Genomic DNA, 16,924 nt, shown 5'->3' on the forward strand with positions numbered 1-16,924 from the left:
TCTGGACTACAGGCAGGCCAGTCTAGTACCCGCACTCTTTTACTATGAAGCCACGCTGTTGTAACACCTGGCTTGGCAATGTCTTGCTGAAATAAGCAGGGGCGTCCATGATAACGTTGCTTGGATGTCAAGATATGTTGCTCCAAAAGCTGTATGTACCTTTCAGCATTAATGGTGCCTTCACAGATGTGTAAGTTAGCCATGCATTGGCCACTAATACACCCCCATACCATCACACATGCTGACTAGAACACTTTCACCCTAGAACAGTCCGGATGATTCTTTTCCTCTTTGGTCCCGAAGACACCAGGTCCACTGTTTCCAAAAACAATTTGAAATGTGGACTCGTCAGACCACAGAACACTTTTCCACTTTGCATCAGTCCATCTTAGATGAGCTCAGGCCCAGCGAAGCGTTTCTGGGTGTTGTTGATAAAGGCTTTGGCTTTGCATAGTAGAGTTTTAACTTTCACTTACACATGTAGCAACCAACTGTAGTTACTGACAGTGGTTTTCTCAAGTATTACCGATCCGATGTGGTGATATCCTTTACACACTGATGTGTCTTTTTGATGCAGTAGCGCCTGAGGAATCCAATTGCGTAATATCATGGCTTACGTGCAGTGATTTCTCCACATTCTCTCAACCTTTTGATAATATTATGGAGCGTAGATGGTAAAATCCCTTAATTCCTTGCAATAGCTGCTTGAGAAATGTTGTTCTTAAACAATTTGCTCAGGCATTTGTTGACAAAGTGGTGACCGTCGCCCTGTCCTTGTTTGTGAATGACTGAGCATTTCATGGAAGCTGCTTTTATAGCCAATCATGGCACCCACCTGTTCCCAATTAGCTTGTTCACCTGTGGCATGTTCCAAATAAGTCTGATGACCATTCCTCAACTCTCTCAGTCTTCTTTGCCACTTGTGCCAGCTTTTTTGAAACATTATGCAGGCTTCAAATTCCAAATGAGCTAATATTTGCAAAAACTAACAGTTTTCCAGTGTTAACATAAAATATCTTGTCTTTGCAGTCTATTCAATTGAATACAAGTTGAAAATAATTAGTTGTATTCTCTTTTTATTTAGCATTTACACGAGGTGACAACTTCCCTGCTTTTACAAAACAATCACAATAGACAAGTGGATCATTTCATTTGCCCTTGAAAGCTTATGTTGATAAAAATCCGTAGAGTTCTTTCCTGGAAATTGGAGGCTTGTGATTGTCGCAGTGCAGTGCGTGCCTGCATAAAAGACACCTCGCAAACATGCTGATGGCCAACATAACGAGTATGTGGCTGCACGTCACACCTTCTCAGGCAACAAGTCCATATCATGCACACTTTTTTCAGCTCCTGCACATATTGCAAACAGTAATTTACTGTTAGTACGCTAAAACACCTTTTTAATGGCCTCCGCGCCTTATTGCTTAAAGTGATTTGGTCATTAAATATTCCACATAGGACGGGTGCGTTGTGTAAATTAGATTGAATTATTCATCCTGGCTGTCTAGACATGGCGGGAGAAGTCAACGCTGGTCGGGAAGTGAATGTCTGTCAAGAGGGGTGTCCCAATACATTTGCCATTGAATACTCCAAATAATGTTGCTATTCAGTCAACCGAGAGTCGCCAGGTGTGTGGACTCCAAAATGTTTAGCAAGCTCCAGGTGAAAATCAGATTGAACAACTGTGGCTGTAGGCAAACTCCTGATCTTTGTGGTGGTAGTAGTAGCCGCATTTAAAGTAGCAGTTCAATTGACAGATGTTGGTGTGAAAGTCATATTTGTTTACAATGAACTCATCAGCGCTATTTATGCTGACTCAGCAGTTTGCTACGGCAACACTGGTTAATAAATGGCTATACGGAAAAATGAGGCCTACATTTCCTGCTCCATTATCTCATGCACTCCAAAATCATTGAAATGAATTCATTGAATTAAAATATATTTTACAACCTAACTTGTGATACATAATGAGGTTTTAAACTTTCTCTCCACAATTACAGCCTGATTATTCATGCACTCCAAATCATTATTGGGAATTATTTTCATTTTTTTAAATCTACTTATGAGGTTTCAAATTTCAAAAGGAAATCTTGCCTGTTTTTCATGCAGTCTAAATCAGTATTGAAATTAATAAAAATGCATTTATTTGTAATGAAATTTCATGTTTCCTCTCTCTAATTATTACATGCTTTTTCCATAAACTCCAATTCAATATTAAAAATAATTACTTTAATTTTGATTTAAAAAAACTGGCTTGCTATATGTACTGAGGTTTCAAATTTATTCTCTAATTATTGTCTCCTCCAGCACCAAATCAGTTTTAAGATTAATTATTAATTGAAAAATTACTTGTTTAAGGTTTCAAATTGTATTCCTCCAATCAATGCCTTCTTTTTTTCATACACTTCAAATCGTTAAAATTACTACTGTTAAAATAAATTAAAAAAACATGTTTATACTGAGGTTTCAAATTTTCTTTCTCCAATTATCGCCTGTTTTTTCATTCACTCCCAATCATTACTCAAATCAATCATTATTTATTAAATTATTGATAAAACTTGTAAGAGATATTGGTTTCAAATTTTCTAAATCATTTTAAAAAAGTATTCGTTTCAAAATTAATCAGTAAAGACATTAACGTATATAATGAGGTTTAAAATTTTCTCACTTGCTTTTTATGCACTGCAAATTATTCAAATATAAATATTTCAAAAATTTTAAAACTATTAATTTGTTATATACAACAAAGTTTCAAATGACTCTCGCTATCCGTTATATTCAATGAGGTTTCACATTTGCTCTCTTAAAATATTGCCTACTTTTTCCATTACTCCAAATAATTATTAAAAGTATTAACTTTTATTTTCAAATCATTTATTAAAAAATATACTCTTAAACTTAATGAGGTTTAACATTACATTTTTTGAATAATCGTCTTATTTTCCGTGCAATCCAAATCATTAGTGAAGTTAAGAAATATAATATATTTAATCACTCAGTTATTGTCGGTTTCATACAAAAATATAAAACGGGACGAGTTTGTTTTTGTTCTCATTGTTCATGAGTTAAGATGTATAACTTTTACTATATACACAGAAGACGTATTCCTCTCAAATGTTCACAAATCTGTCTAAATCTATGTTAGTGAGCATATCTATGCCAAGATAATCCATCCCACTTCACAGGTGTGGCATACCAAGATGCTGATTTAACAGCATGATTGTTGCACAGGTGTGCCTTAGGCTGCCACAATAAAAGGCCACCCTGAAATGTGCTGTTTTATCACACAACACAATGCCAGAGATGTCGCAAGTCTTAAGGGAGCGTACATTTGGCATGCTGACAGCAGGAATGTCCACCAGAGCTGTTGCCCGTGAATTGAATGTGCATTTCTCTACCATAAGCCGTCTCCAAAGGCGTTTGAGATTTTGGCAGTACATCCAACCGGCCTCTTAACCGCAGACCAAACCAGCCTCCACATCCAGCAGGTGCACCTTCATGAGGTCAGTCACCCGGACAGCTGCTGCAACAACTGGTTTGCATTACCAAATAATTCCTGCACAAACTGTCAGAAACCGTCTTAGGGAAGCTCATCTGTATGCTCGTCGTTCCTATCGGGGTCTCTACTTGACTGCAGTCAAGTCGTCATAACCCACTTGAGTGGGCAAATGCTCACATACGATGGCGTCTGGCATGTTGGAGAGGTGTTCTCTTCACGGATGAATCCCGACTTTCACTGTTTAGGGCAGATTGCAGACAGCGTCTGTGGCATCATCTCGGTGAGCGGTGTGTTGATGTCAATGTTGTGAATGGAGTGGCCCATGGTGGGGGTGGGGTTATGTATGGGCAGGTGTATGTTGTGGACAACGAACGCAGGTGCATTTTATTAATGGCATTTTGAATGCACAGAGATAACGTGACGAGATCCTGAGGACCGTTGTGCCATTCACCAGAGACCATCACCTCATGTTGCAAGGTTCTGTACACAATTCCTGGAAGATGAAAACAACCCAGTTCTTGCAAGGCCAGCATACTTACCAGACATGTCACCCATTGAGCATGTTTGGGGTGCTGTGGATCGCGTATACGACAGCATGGTCCACTTCCTGCCATATCCAGCAACTTTGCACAGCAATTGAAGAGGAGTGGACCAACATTCCACAGACCACAATCAACAACCTGATCAACTATATGCGAATGAGTTGTGCTGCACCGCGTGAGGCAAACATGGTGGTCACACCAGATACCGACTGCTTTTCCAACCCCCCAAGCAAATCTGCACATTTCAAAATGGCCTTTTTTGTGGGCAGCCGGTTGGATGTACTGCCAAATTCTTTGAAACGCCTTTGGGGATGGCTTCTGGTAGAGAAATGAACATTCAATTCACAGGAAACCGCTCTGGTGGACATTCCTGCAGTCAGCATGCCAACTGCACACTGCCTCAAAACTTGTGACATATGTGGCATTGTGCTGTGTGCACATTTCAGAGTGGCCTAAAGCACACCTGTGCAATAATCTTGCTGTTTAATCCACTTGACATACCACACCTGTGAGGTGGGAGGGATTATTTTGGCAAAGAACAAATGCTCATTAACACATTTGAGAAGAATAGGTCTTGGTTATATAGTAAAGGTTTTACATCTTTGAGTTCAACTCATGAAAAATGGAAGCAAACACAAATGTTGCATTTATTGATTGATATATTTTTATTTCAAAAATGCAAAAAAACTAGAGCAAGCCTGATCCAATACAGTGATATAGCCTAACAGACATTATAACAAAATGAAAAAAAAAAAAAAACTTTTTTTTTTTACATATGAAAAAATATATATATATTTATACTATGTATATTAATTTATATTTATGTTCAGTATATTTACACATCTTGTAGTAAATGACCACTCCACTAAACAATTTACAACACATCTGCTATATTGCTATTCAAATACCAAATTAGGCGGAATGTAAAGCAAAGTCTAGTCTGCCAATCAAGAGGCATGGAGGGCGTGTGGCATGCACCCACCTTCTTTTGCACCAGCAGGACCGACCAGGACACATTTGGGTGTCTTGCAAGAGTTGACCACATGGTCCTCATCCTCCCGTCGTGCTTCTGCAAATTCAAAGAGAATGAAAGAACGTGACTTGAAAGAAATCAAGTGAAGAGATTTTCTTTAAAAGCATAAACAAAGGTGTTTCCCTCAAAAAGCGAAGGCAGCAATCGAGTGTGTGAGTGTGTGTAATGACGGCCATTACAGCCTCCACACCGTAATTAACGGTGTTAGCTAACCACTGACACGCTGACGAATTGTTCCCTTTTCATTCCATCTCCCAGCTGAAATTAAATCATTATTTTTATTTTGTGCTGGGGTCCAATTGCTAGCAGCAGCATCAATACAACACTGCTGCTCTTTTTTATATTTTGATGGCAGCGGAATGAAAAACTGCTTCATTAGTGGAGAAAGACAAATTACAGTGCATGTATTGTACAGGTCAATTATTAATAATGGGTTTCAGCCTGATTCATTACATTCATAGTTAAATTATTTTTTGTTTAATTTTAGTTTACTAATTTAATATTTTTACTGTATTCATTCAAAGTTATTGATATATTTCATTTTCTTTAAACATATTAAATTATGGAGTTGTTAAATAGTATTGAATGAATAAATTAATAATACTACAAATACTTACAATATATTGTATTCAAAAAAACTTTTTTTTTTTAATAGTAAATCTGAAATTATTGTCCAAAAATCAGACACATAAAAATAACAAATAAATCATTTTTGTAGTCCCTCCCCTTTATTTAGAAAAGTATTGAAATACATTTTGGTACCGGTACCAACATACTGGTATCAGGACAACCCTAAAGTTTGGTTGATATCAGCACTTCAGTCATCAACTATGATATCATGTGAGAAGTGGACATTGAAACAGTGTAGGTGTGACTTAGTAGGATATGTACAGCCAGCAGTGAACATAGTGAGCTGGGGAAACATAAGAACAAGTATATACATTTGATTATTTACATTTCATTATATATATTAGGTTATTTACAATCCGGGGAGGTGGGATGTGGAGGAGGGGAGAGGGTGTTAGTCTAGGGTTGTAGTTGCCTTGAGGTGTTCTTTTAGTGCGCTTTTGAAGGAGGATAGAGATGCACTTACTTTTCCACCTGTTGGGAGTGCATCCCACATTGATGTGGCATAGAAAGAGAATGAGTTAAGACCTTTGTTAGATCGAAATCTGGGTTTAACGTGGTTTGTGGAGCTCCCCCTGGTGTTGTGGTTATGGCGGTCATTTACGTTAAGGAAGTAGTTTGACATGTACTTTGGTATCAGGAAGGAGTAGCGGATTTTATAGACTAGGCTCAGTGCAAGTTGTTTGACTCTGTCCTCCACCCTGAGCCAGCCCACTTTGGAGAAGTGGGTTGGATTGAGGTGTGATCTGGGGTGGAGGTCTAAAAGTAACCGGATTAGCTTATTCTGGGATGTTTGGAGTCTAGATTTGAGGGTTTTGGAGGTGCTGGGGTACCAGGAGGTGCAAGTGTAATCGAATGAGAGTTCCCGCTAGAATCTTCAAGGTGATTTTGTCGACCAGAGAGGAGATTCTGTAGAGGAATCTCGTTTTTGGTTGACCTTTTTGATGACCTTGGTTGCCATTTTATCACAGGAAAGATTAGCCTCTAGAATGGAACCTAGGTAGGTGACCTCATCCTTCCTGGTGATAACAATGTCACCCACTTCTATAGTGAAGTCACTGACTTTAAGAAGGTTGATGTGGGACCCAAATAGGATGGATTCCCTTTTACCTAAGTCTATGGATAGCTTGTTGTCAGCGAGCAAGGTGCAAATTCAACAGAGTTCGGCACTGAGGTTTTTTTCCACCTGTGACTTGTCCTTGCCAGATACCAGCAGGGCCGAGTCATCCGCAAACAGGAACAATTCACAGTGGCATGCTGATGACATGTGGTTTACGTATATTAAGAACAGTAAAGGCCCTAATATGTGGTGGTCCAAGGTCCTCATTTTTTTCCAACCTATCTTGTCCTGCCTCAAGGACAAATAATATAGATGTCTGTTTCTGCTGTACAGATTTACTTTGGTGGGGGACCTCTTGTGTTGCAAAAAAAGTGTGCAGTATGTCTGGGCTTAAAAGTGCCACGTTGCTGATAACTGGCCGCCTTGCTCCTTGAAAGGTGAATGCACACGAGAAAAGTGTTTTTCTGCTTCAAGAATATTCTTTGGAGTGTCTATTCTGTATGTTGGTACAAAATGAAAAGCAGACATTTTCCTTGTGAAGCAACTTTGGCCGTGGGGAAAGAAAAACGTGCTTTTGGCCTCAAACGTTGACACAACGCCAATAGAATCTTGATTTTATCCAAGGTAATGCTTCTTCTTGCTCTGAGATTTAGCAGCAGGGCTTTCCCCACCTTACGCGCTCGCATCAGGGGAATAATTGAAATGTCAAACGGACGGCGTATTTGTGGTCCACTCAATGTTTTATAAATAATAGCAGACTCTCCATCACATGAGTCATGGCTGTCCGAGGCCGCTTCAGCTGACCTTCTGTGGACGTCATAAATAATACATCGCTGTCAGCTTAGCTTTATTGAGAGTCCCAAACCTGCCGTTGGCTTGAAGTGGACCATTTGACGAGTTCAAGTGACAGCCAGCAGACCCCAAATCTAGAAGAATGCTGAGAAAGTATGTAAGGGTCTACTCTAAATATTAATGATGGCAGCTGCGTCCAGTCACATGTTGACACATTTGGGTCTGTGTGCAAATAACTGCCAGGGTTCTTTAAAAAAAAACACAAAAAAAAAAAACTTCCCAATGTCGGTTTGATTAACATCACCAGTTATTAAATAAGTAATGTCACCAAATAGAAGTAGCTGCATTTGAAGTATAATGACTGGTAAGAAACTCAAGGGTGTTAAAGATGAGTATATTTGACCTTTAAAAAGGTACCTGGGACTCCAAGGCGATATATCGAGTTTGTGAGATAAGTCGATATACTTTTAAACAAGATATGAATCAAAAAAATATAATAGCGAGAGAATTTATTTCACGTTAAAATGACCAAACACCACTTATTCTCTATATTGAGACTAAACTCGAATATTTTATACTAAATCACGACAATTTGAGGCATAATCCTTGTCGTGCTGGTGTGGGCGGGGCTAATGTTTTTTCCCCCCCAAAATAGCCTATAGGGCAGCTATGACTGAGCCCTATGAACTTTGCCTAGCAACAAGTAATGAAGCACTAACTAAATTGTTACTTTTAAATAAAAAAAAACAACTTATATTTATGATTGTTTTCATCTTCATTTATGACTTCTCAAAAGTTAATTTGGAATTGGACTGAAATGTGAAAAAAGTGGAACAAAATATGTAGATTTTGAAATAGTTCTCCCCCTTTTTGCTTGTCTTAGCAATTAGCTTTCAATTTGACGAGTTTGTGTCGTAAAAGTGGGGTCCCAATTCTCCTGTAAGTGCCAAGTGGTGACTATTTACCTCTAAAGGAGGTGTGCTATCCACCACACTTGCACCCAAGTGTTATGCAGAAAGCACATGAATCAATGTAAGTAATTAAGAGCATTATTCATTTTCTCAATAATGATCAAGAGTTCAATCATTTTCTCCTCCCATGTAAATAGTCACGTTTCAATGTTGTTGTTCTGTTAATCATAAGCAAGGTTTTGCACACACACAACTTAGCTCTTTTGCCTTTTTCCACTGTCTGTTTTTTGTCACGGTGGCGGATGGTAGTTGACTTGATCCCAGGATGCAGACAAGGCAGGCGGTGTGGAAGCAGAAGGTCCCTTTGTCAGGTACCAGGCAGAGAATCAAAAACAGAGCAATCAACCACGGCGGAAAATGCAAAAGATAGCAATTAGCAGGAGAAAAAATGCAAAACATCAACTTCACAACTAAGGTGTGCACGCAAGAACGCATGTATACTGCACACCTGTAATCAGTGATTGTCCACAGGTGAGTCTTCTAATCAGTTGACAGGTGTGCTAACCAGCGCTCTAGACGGGCTGTGACGTGGCAGAGGAGGCATACAGGAAGTGGGGAGATATAACTGGAATGAAGGAAACACACACAAAAATTAAATAAATAATATACTAAGTCTGACCTGTTATAAAATGTCTTCAGTTGTCAAGTTGTGTTTATCAACTCTCAAGTTGTGTGGTTATCAGCTGTTTAGTTGTGTTTCATTTCCCCAGTTCTTTGCCCCAACTTGAAAAGGGCCTTGGTCCTTAGAACTCAAATCATCTCCTTTGTTTTCCTTCCAGTTTATTGTCGGGTTAATTAGAGGGTGATTAGGTTGATGACCTTAAAGATAAACATTGCATTATTTGGAGTTTAAACTAATTAACAAGTCATCACAACATTGCTTTAAGTGGAACTTAGTTCATTAATCACACACATGCACCAGTAAATATGCAGCTTAAGTAACAAGTAAATATGTAACTTAACTTTGAGTATTTATTTATAAGCATCCACTTTGACTTTGTGCATGTGCCTCACAATATTAAGGTCCTGAGTTCAAATCCTGGGCTTTGGATCTTTCTGTGTGGAGTTTGCATGTTCTCCCCGTGACTGTGTGGGTTCTACTCAGGCTTCCTCCCACCTCCATAGACATGCACCTGGGGATAGGCCCCTCCCACCTGCAAAGACATGTACCTGGGGATAGGCCCCTCCCACCTCCATAGACATGCACCTGGGGATAGGCCCCTCCCACCTCCATAGACATGCACCTGGGGATAGGCCTCTCCCACCTCCATAGACATGCACCTGGGGATAGGCCCCTCCCACCTCCATAGACATGCACCTGGGGATAGGCCCCTCCCACCTCTATAGACATGCACCTGGGGATAGGCCCCTCCCACCTCCAAAGACATGCACCTGGGGATAAGCCCCTCCCACCTCCAAAGACATGCACCTGGGGATAAGCCCCTCCCACCTCCAAAGACATGCACCTGGGGATAAGTTGATTGGCAACACTAAATGGTCCCTTGTGTGTGAATGTTGTCGTCTTGTCCAGGGTGTACACCGCCTTCTGCCCGAATGCAGCTGAGATACGCTCCAGCCCCCCCCCCCCCCCCACGACCCTCAAAGGGACAAGCGGTAGAAATAAATGGATGGATGGCACTTTGCCTTTGGTAATACTTCAAAATTGATAAAGCCACTCAAAGTTGAGATAAACACAAAGAACACAGTTGGTTGCTCAAAGCAAACATTTCCAAACAAAGCATTAACACATTTAGAGCTATAACATCCAAGTTCATTTCCTACCAGTTGTGTGTGACTAGGAACTAAGGAGTCTCTTTGGCTTTTTTCGTCTTGTAGTTGCTTGCTTTGTTTAACCTTTTGTTTCTCTTGCTAACAGACTTTTCCTTCTTTCTTCTCCAAGACCATGAATTGATGAAGGTGGACTCCGACATAAACAAGTTGAAAAACGTATTGGGGTGTTACCATCTAGTGGTCAACTGTACAGAATGTGTACTGAACTGTGCAATCTAATAATAAAAGTATCAATCAATCAATCAATCAATCAAGACCACATGCTATTCTGCAGGCAACATGGCCGCCCCACCTGACAGGAAGTCTGCTGAACTGTGACAAAGGTTGTTGTGTTGCTCTGCCCCCTGCAGGCCTGGAGGGGGACAGGTGGATATTTTCCAATGTGAAGTTAAAGTTAAGTTAAGTTAAAGTACCAATGATAGTCACACACACACTAGGTGAAGTGGGGAAGTGAGGGCAGCAGTGGGCAGCAGCGGTGCCGCGCCCGGGACTCATTTATGGTGATTTAACCCCCAATTCCAAGCCTTGATGCTGAGTGCCAAGCAGGGAGGTAATGGCTCCCATTTTTATAGTCTTTGGTATGACTCGGCCGGGGTTTGAACTTACAACCTACCGATATCAGGGCGGACACTCTCACCTAGGGGTCACCAACCTTTTTGAAACCAAGAGCTACCTCTTGGGTACTGATTAATGCGAAGGGCTACCAGTTTGATACACACTTCAATAAATTGCCAGAAATAGCCAATTTGCTCCATTTACTATAATTATATCTATATCTATATACCGTATTTCCTTGAATTGCCACAGGGTATATAGTATGCGCCTGCCTTGAATTACTGCCGGGTCATACTCGCTTCGCAAAATAATTAGCGCATGCTTAGTATTACCGCCTGGTCAAACTCGTGACGTCACGAGTGACACTTCCCCTGTCATCATTTTCAAAATGCAGGAGGCTGATCTCAATAACGGTGATTTGAAATCGTATAAAGGGAAGAAGATTAAGAGCTATTCAGTAGGATTTAAGGTCCAAGCTTACATCACACTCAAATTTTTACTGCATACCTTTGGTAAGTGCCGGAGTGAGAAGAGGTTTTACAATAATTAGCGCATGCTTACTGTTACCGCATGCCTTTGGTAAGCGCAGGAGTGAAAAGAGGTTTTAAATTAATTAGCGTCCCGGCGGCAATTCAAGGAAATACGGTATATAAAAAAATGGGTATTTTTTTCTGTCATTCCGTCGTACTTTTTTTGTCCTTTTACGGAAGGTTTTTTGTAGAGAATAAATGATGAAAAAAACACTTAATTGAACAGTTTAAAAGAGGAGAAAACACGAGAAATATGAAAATTACATTTTGAAACATAGTTTATCTTCAATTTTGACTCTTTAAAATTCTAAATGTAACAGTAAAAAATGAAGAGAAAACCTAGCTAATTTGAATCTTTTTGAAAAAATTAAAAAAAGAATTTATGGAACATCATTAGTAATTTTTCCTGATTAAGATTAATTTTAGAATTTTGATGACATGTTATAAATAGGTTAAAATCCAATCAACACTTTGTTAGAATATATAAAAAATTGGACCAAGCTATATTTCTAACAAAGACAAATCATTATTTTCTTCTGGAAAGAAATAAAGAAATTCAAAAGACTTTGAAATGAGATTTAAATTTGATTCTACAGATTTTCTAGATTTGCCAGAATATATTTTTTGAATTTTAATGATAATAAGTTTGAAGAAATATTTCACAAATATTCTTCATCAAAAAAACAGAAGCTAAAATGAAGAATTAAAATAAAATGTATTTATTATTCTTTACAATAAAAATAATAATTGAACATTGATTTAAATTGTCAGTAAAGAAGAGGAAGGAATTTAAAAGGTAAAAAGGTATATGAAAAGCGCTATACAAGTACAACCCATTTATCATTTATGTGTTTAAAAATCCTAAAATCATTTTTAAGGTTGTATTTTTTCTCTAAAATTGTCTTTCTGAAAGTTATAAGAAGCAAAGTAAAAAAAATGAATGAATTTATTCAAACAAGTGAAGACCAAGTCTTTAAATTATTTTCTTGGATTTTCAAATTCTATTTGAGTTTTGTCTCTCTTAGAATTAAAAACGTCGAGCAAAGCGAGACCAGCTTGCTAGTAAAAAAATAAAAGTAAAAAAAATAGAGGCAGCTCACTGGTAAGTGCTGCTATTTGAGCTATTTTTAGAACAGGCCAGCGGACGATTCCCTACAATTGAGCACTAAATGCTAACACCCCAATAAGTTTTTCAACTTGTTTAAGTCGGGGTCCACGTTCATCAAGTCATGGTAAAGTTTGTTTAGAATGTCCTTGTAACATAAATGGCATTTAACAGCCTATTTTCAAGTTTGTCTAAAGTATTTCTGTGGCGAATTTACTCTTAAACTAAAGCTAACTTTCATGTTGCTGCGTCACCATGGTTACTGTCGGAACAGCGTCCGCCATCTTAGAAAATAATCGTTTTTAAGTCATAAAATCAACAAAACATCCCTTAGCTTAACATTGCTTAGTCTAAAAGGTACAGAATACATGATACTACTGCTTGTGTGTGTTTTATGCAAAGCAGCTTACCTGCACAACAATTAAAAGAAGTTACAACCGGACCTCATCAATACATCTGCTTTTTTTCACATGACGTCATGACAGACTTCTTCTACAGCGCCAACTACTAAACACCACATGCACCAAGCGCCCTCAGCTGGTGGAACTAAATATTGCATGCTGCATAGAAATACATAGTAAATCTTGACATCACAAAAAATGGTTTCTAGAAACAGTATTTAAATCCACTTTTCTGACCTTAAAGACTTTTTAATAGGGGGGCAACTATTTTAATCAAAGTAAATCACTTAGTGCCACACTTACGTTAGTTAAAAGATGATTGAAGTGCTTATGATGATTACGTTAGTTAAAATGTCATTTAAGTCCTTATGATGATTACGTTAGTAAAAATGGGATTGAAGTGCTTATGATGATTACGTTAGTTAAAATGTGATTTAAGTCCTTATGATGATTACGTTAGTTAAAATGTGATTTAAGTCCTTATGATGATTACGTTAGTTAAAATGTGATTGAAGTGCTTATGATGATTACGTTAGTTAAAATGTGATTGAAGTGCTTAAGATGATTACGTTAGTTAAAATGTGATTTAAGTCCTTATGATGATTACGTTAGTAAAAATGTGATTGAAGTGCTTATGATGATTACGTTAGTTAAAATGTGATTGAAGTGCTTATGATGATTATGTTAGTTAAAATGTGATTGAAGTGCTTATGATGATTACCTTAGTTAAAATATTATTTAAGTCCTTATGATGATTACAATAGTTAAAATGTGATTTAAGTGCTTATACAGATTACGGTAGTTAATATGTCATTTCAGTCCTTATGATGATTATGTTAGTTAAAATGTGATTGAAGTGCTTATGATGATTACGTTAGTTAAAATGTGATTTAAGTGCTTATGATGATTACGTTAGATAAAATGTGATTGAAGTGCTTATGATTATGTCAGTTAAAAGGTGATTGAAGTGCTTATGATGATTACCTTAGTTAAAATATTATTTAAGTCCTTATGATGATTACAATAGTTAAAAGATGATTGAAGTGCTTATACAGATTACGTTAGTTAATATGTCATTTCAGTCCTTATGATGATTATGTTAGTTAAAAGGTGATTTAAATGCTTATGATGATTATGTTAGTTAAAATGTGATTGAAGTGCTTATGATGATTATGTTAGTTAAAAGGTGATTTAAGTCCTTATGATGATTATGTTAGTTTAAATGTGATTTAAGTCCTCATAATGATTAGGTTAGTTAAAATGTGATTTGTGTGCTTATGACATACTTGCCAACCTTGAGACCTCCGATTTCGGGAGGTGGGGGGTGGAGGTGGGGGCGTGGTCGGGGGTGGGGTGGAGGTGTGGTTAAGAGGGGAGGACTATATTTACAGCCAATTCACCAACTCGAGTATTTCATATATATATATATATATATATATATATATATATATATATATATATATATATATATATATATTTATTTATTTTTATTTTTTTATGAAATACTTGACTTTTATTGAATTCTAGCTATATTTAGTTGAATTTCAGATGGCACCTATCAAATACACAGTAATAAAAACACAGTTGTTCTACTAACTGTACTGTGCTTGATGGTTACTACAAAAACAACAACAACAACACTTACCTTTCACTATTTGAGTAACTTCACTTCCGAGTTTCCAGAAGATGGCGCCAGTATGTGCTTTGCCCTGCCGTCTCTCGCTGTTAGCTATGTTCGTTTTTGTGTTGTTTGCATCTATTTTCGTCTCTGTCGTCCTCTCCCCCGCCATCTGTGGGCTGTGTGTCGGGCCCCACCTGGATTAGCTGCGCCCTTGGACGTCCCGGCCCCCGCCAGGTTCGGTCTTGTGAACGCAAGATCTTTGACAAACAAAACGTTTATCCTGAAGGACTTCTTCACTTCCCGCGGGCGGCGGACTTGACTTCCTCTGTGTGACGGAAACATGGCTGAGAGCTGGTGAGTCCGTCCTACTTAATGAACTTCTACTCCGGAGTGTTCCTACTTTAATTCTCCGCCGTCGTCCGGTCGAAAAGGAGGAGGATTAGCAGTCGTTTTTAAAAATGACTTTAAATGCCGTCAGATCCACCTTTCGGGAGAAAATTTCTTCCGGGAGGTTTTCGGGAGAGGCGCTGAATTTGGGGAGTCTCCCGGATTTTCCGGAGGGTTGGCAAGTGTGGCTTATGATGGTTAGGTTAGTTGAAATGTGATTTGTGTGCTAATGATGATTACGTTGGTTCAAATGTGATTGAAGCCATCACCTGTGCAATCAAGGAAGGTTCCATCACGGCCGTGGGTTGACCCCGGAACAGACCATTTCTTTTTGGCATTTCCTCCAATGGCAAAGTGAAGATTGTGGACACAACTCGTTTGACTTCGGAGCTTCTAATGCATTCTTCTTGTGAGTCCCGAGGAGGAAGCAGCTTGTCAGAGGGCGAGGCAGGGTTTCACTTTGGGGACTTGCTATGACGCTGGAACTCCATTACAGAGCTTCCAGAAAGTTCCTGCTAATGGCTGGAAGCAGAAACCGGAGACGGTAGACTAAAGGAGAGGACCAGCGCCTGAGTGACCACAGTGGGCTTTATGTTGAGTCCCTGCTGAGTGACCACAGTGGGCTTTATGTTCAGTCCCTGGCCTGCTCTCCGCACACCAGTGAGGCTGACACCACACCGAGGAAGTCCAGAGTGTGCACTTTGACAACACACAAGCAAAAGTATTCACACGATAAAAAACAAACTTCCAGCTTTGAATTAAAGCACTTTTTTATGCGCTGATTCTCATTATTTAAGAAGTCTTTTATTTTCCAGGATTCACAGTGTTACTGTTCAAACTCTCTGGAATGTTACAGTGGCCAAAAATATTGAATATACTCAGTGAATACTTAAGTCTACTACACTACTGTATTTAATGTTGTCATTATGCTGGTACTTAATGAATACTTAGGTCTACTACACTACTGTATTCTGTATTTAATGTTGTCATTATGGTGGTACTTAATGAATACTTAGGTCTACTACACCACTGTATTTAATGTTGTCATGATGGTGGTACTTGATGAATACTTAGGTCTACTACACTACTGTATTTAATGTTGTCATTATGGTGGTACTTGATGAATACTTAGGTCTACAACACTACTGTATTTAATGTTGTCATGATGGTGGTACTTAATGAATACTTAGGTCTACTACACTACTGTATTTAATGTTGTCATGATGGTGGTACTTGATGAATACTTAGGTCTACTACACTACTGTATTTAATGTTGTCATTATGGTGGTACTTAATGAATACTTAGGTCTACTACACTACTGTATTTAATGTTGTCATTATGGTGGTACTTAATGAATACTTAGGTCTACTACACTACTGTATTTAATGTTGTCATGATGGTGGTACTTGATGAATACTTAGGTCTACTACACTACTGTATTTAATGTTGTCATTATGCTGGTACTTAATGAATACTTAGGTCTACTACACTACTGTATTCTGTATTTAATGTTGTCATTATGGTGGTACTTAATGAATACTTAGGTCTACTACACCACTGTATTTAATGTTGTCATGATGGTGGTACTTGATGAATACTTAGGTCTACTACACTACTGTATTTAATGTTGTCATTATGGTGGTACTTGATGAATACTTAGGTCTACAACACTACTGTATTTAATGTTGTCATGATGGTGGTACTTAATGAATACTTAGGTCTACTACACTACTGTATTTAATGTTGTCATGATGGTGGTACTTGATGAATACTTAGGTCTACTACACTACTGTATTTAATGTTGTCATTATGGTGGTACTTAATGAATACTTAGGTCTACTACACTACTGTATTTAATGTTGTCATTATGGTGGTACTTAATGAATACTTAGGTCTACTACACTACTGTATTTAATGTTGTCATGATGGTGGTACTTGATGAATACTTAGGTCTACAACACTACTGTATTTAATGTTGTCATTATGGTGGTACTTAATGAATACTTAGG

At 38.3% G+C, this 16,924-nt stretch overlaps 1 long non-coding RNA gene across 2 annotated transcripts; it reads right to left on the minus strand.

Annotated features, from left to right (window-relative positions):
* Positions 1-1,078: 1,078 nt before the first annotated feature.
* LOC133555765 (uncharacterized) lies at positions 1,079-13,018 on the minus strand. 2 transcript variants are annotated; one of them, XR_009807399.1, is made up of 5 exons: positions 12,916-13,018; positions 8,973-9,089; positions 8,719-8,826; positions 5,024-5,110; positions 1,079-1,350 (listed from the first exon to the last, which is right to left on the minus strand). It is a non-coding gene; the product is annotated as an uncharacterized LOC133555765 (long non-coding RNA). The 2 variants fall into 2 exon arrangements; XR_009807398.1 differs by having other exon boundaries at positions 8,716-8,826.
* Positions 13,019-16,924: the final 3,906 nt, after the last annotated feature.

This window comes from Nerophis ophidion, linkage group LG07, assembly GCF_033978795.1.
Source record: "Nerophis ophidion isolate RoL-2023_Sa linkage group LG07, RoL_Noph_v1.0, whole genome shotgun sequence".
NCBI classification, from domain to species: domain Eukaryota; kingdom Metazoa; phylum Chordata; class Actinopteri; order Syngnathiformes; family Syngnathidae; genus Nerophis; species Nerophis ophidion.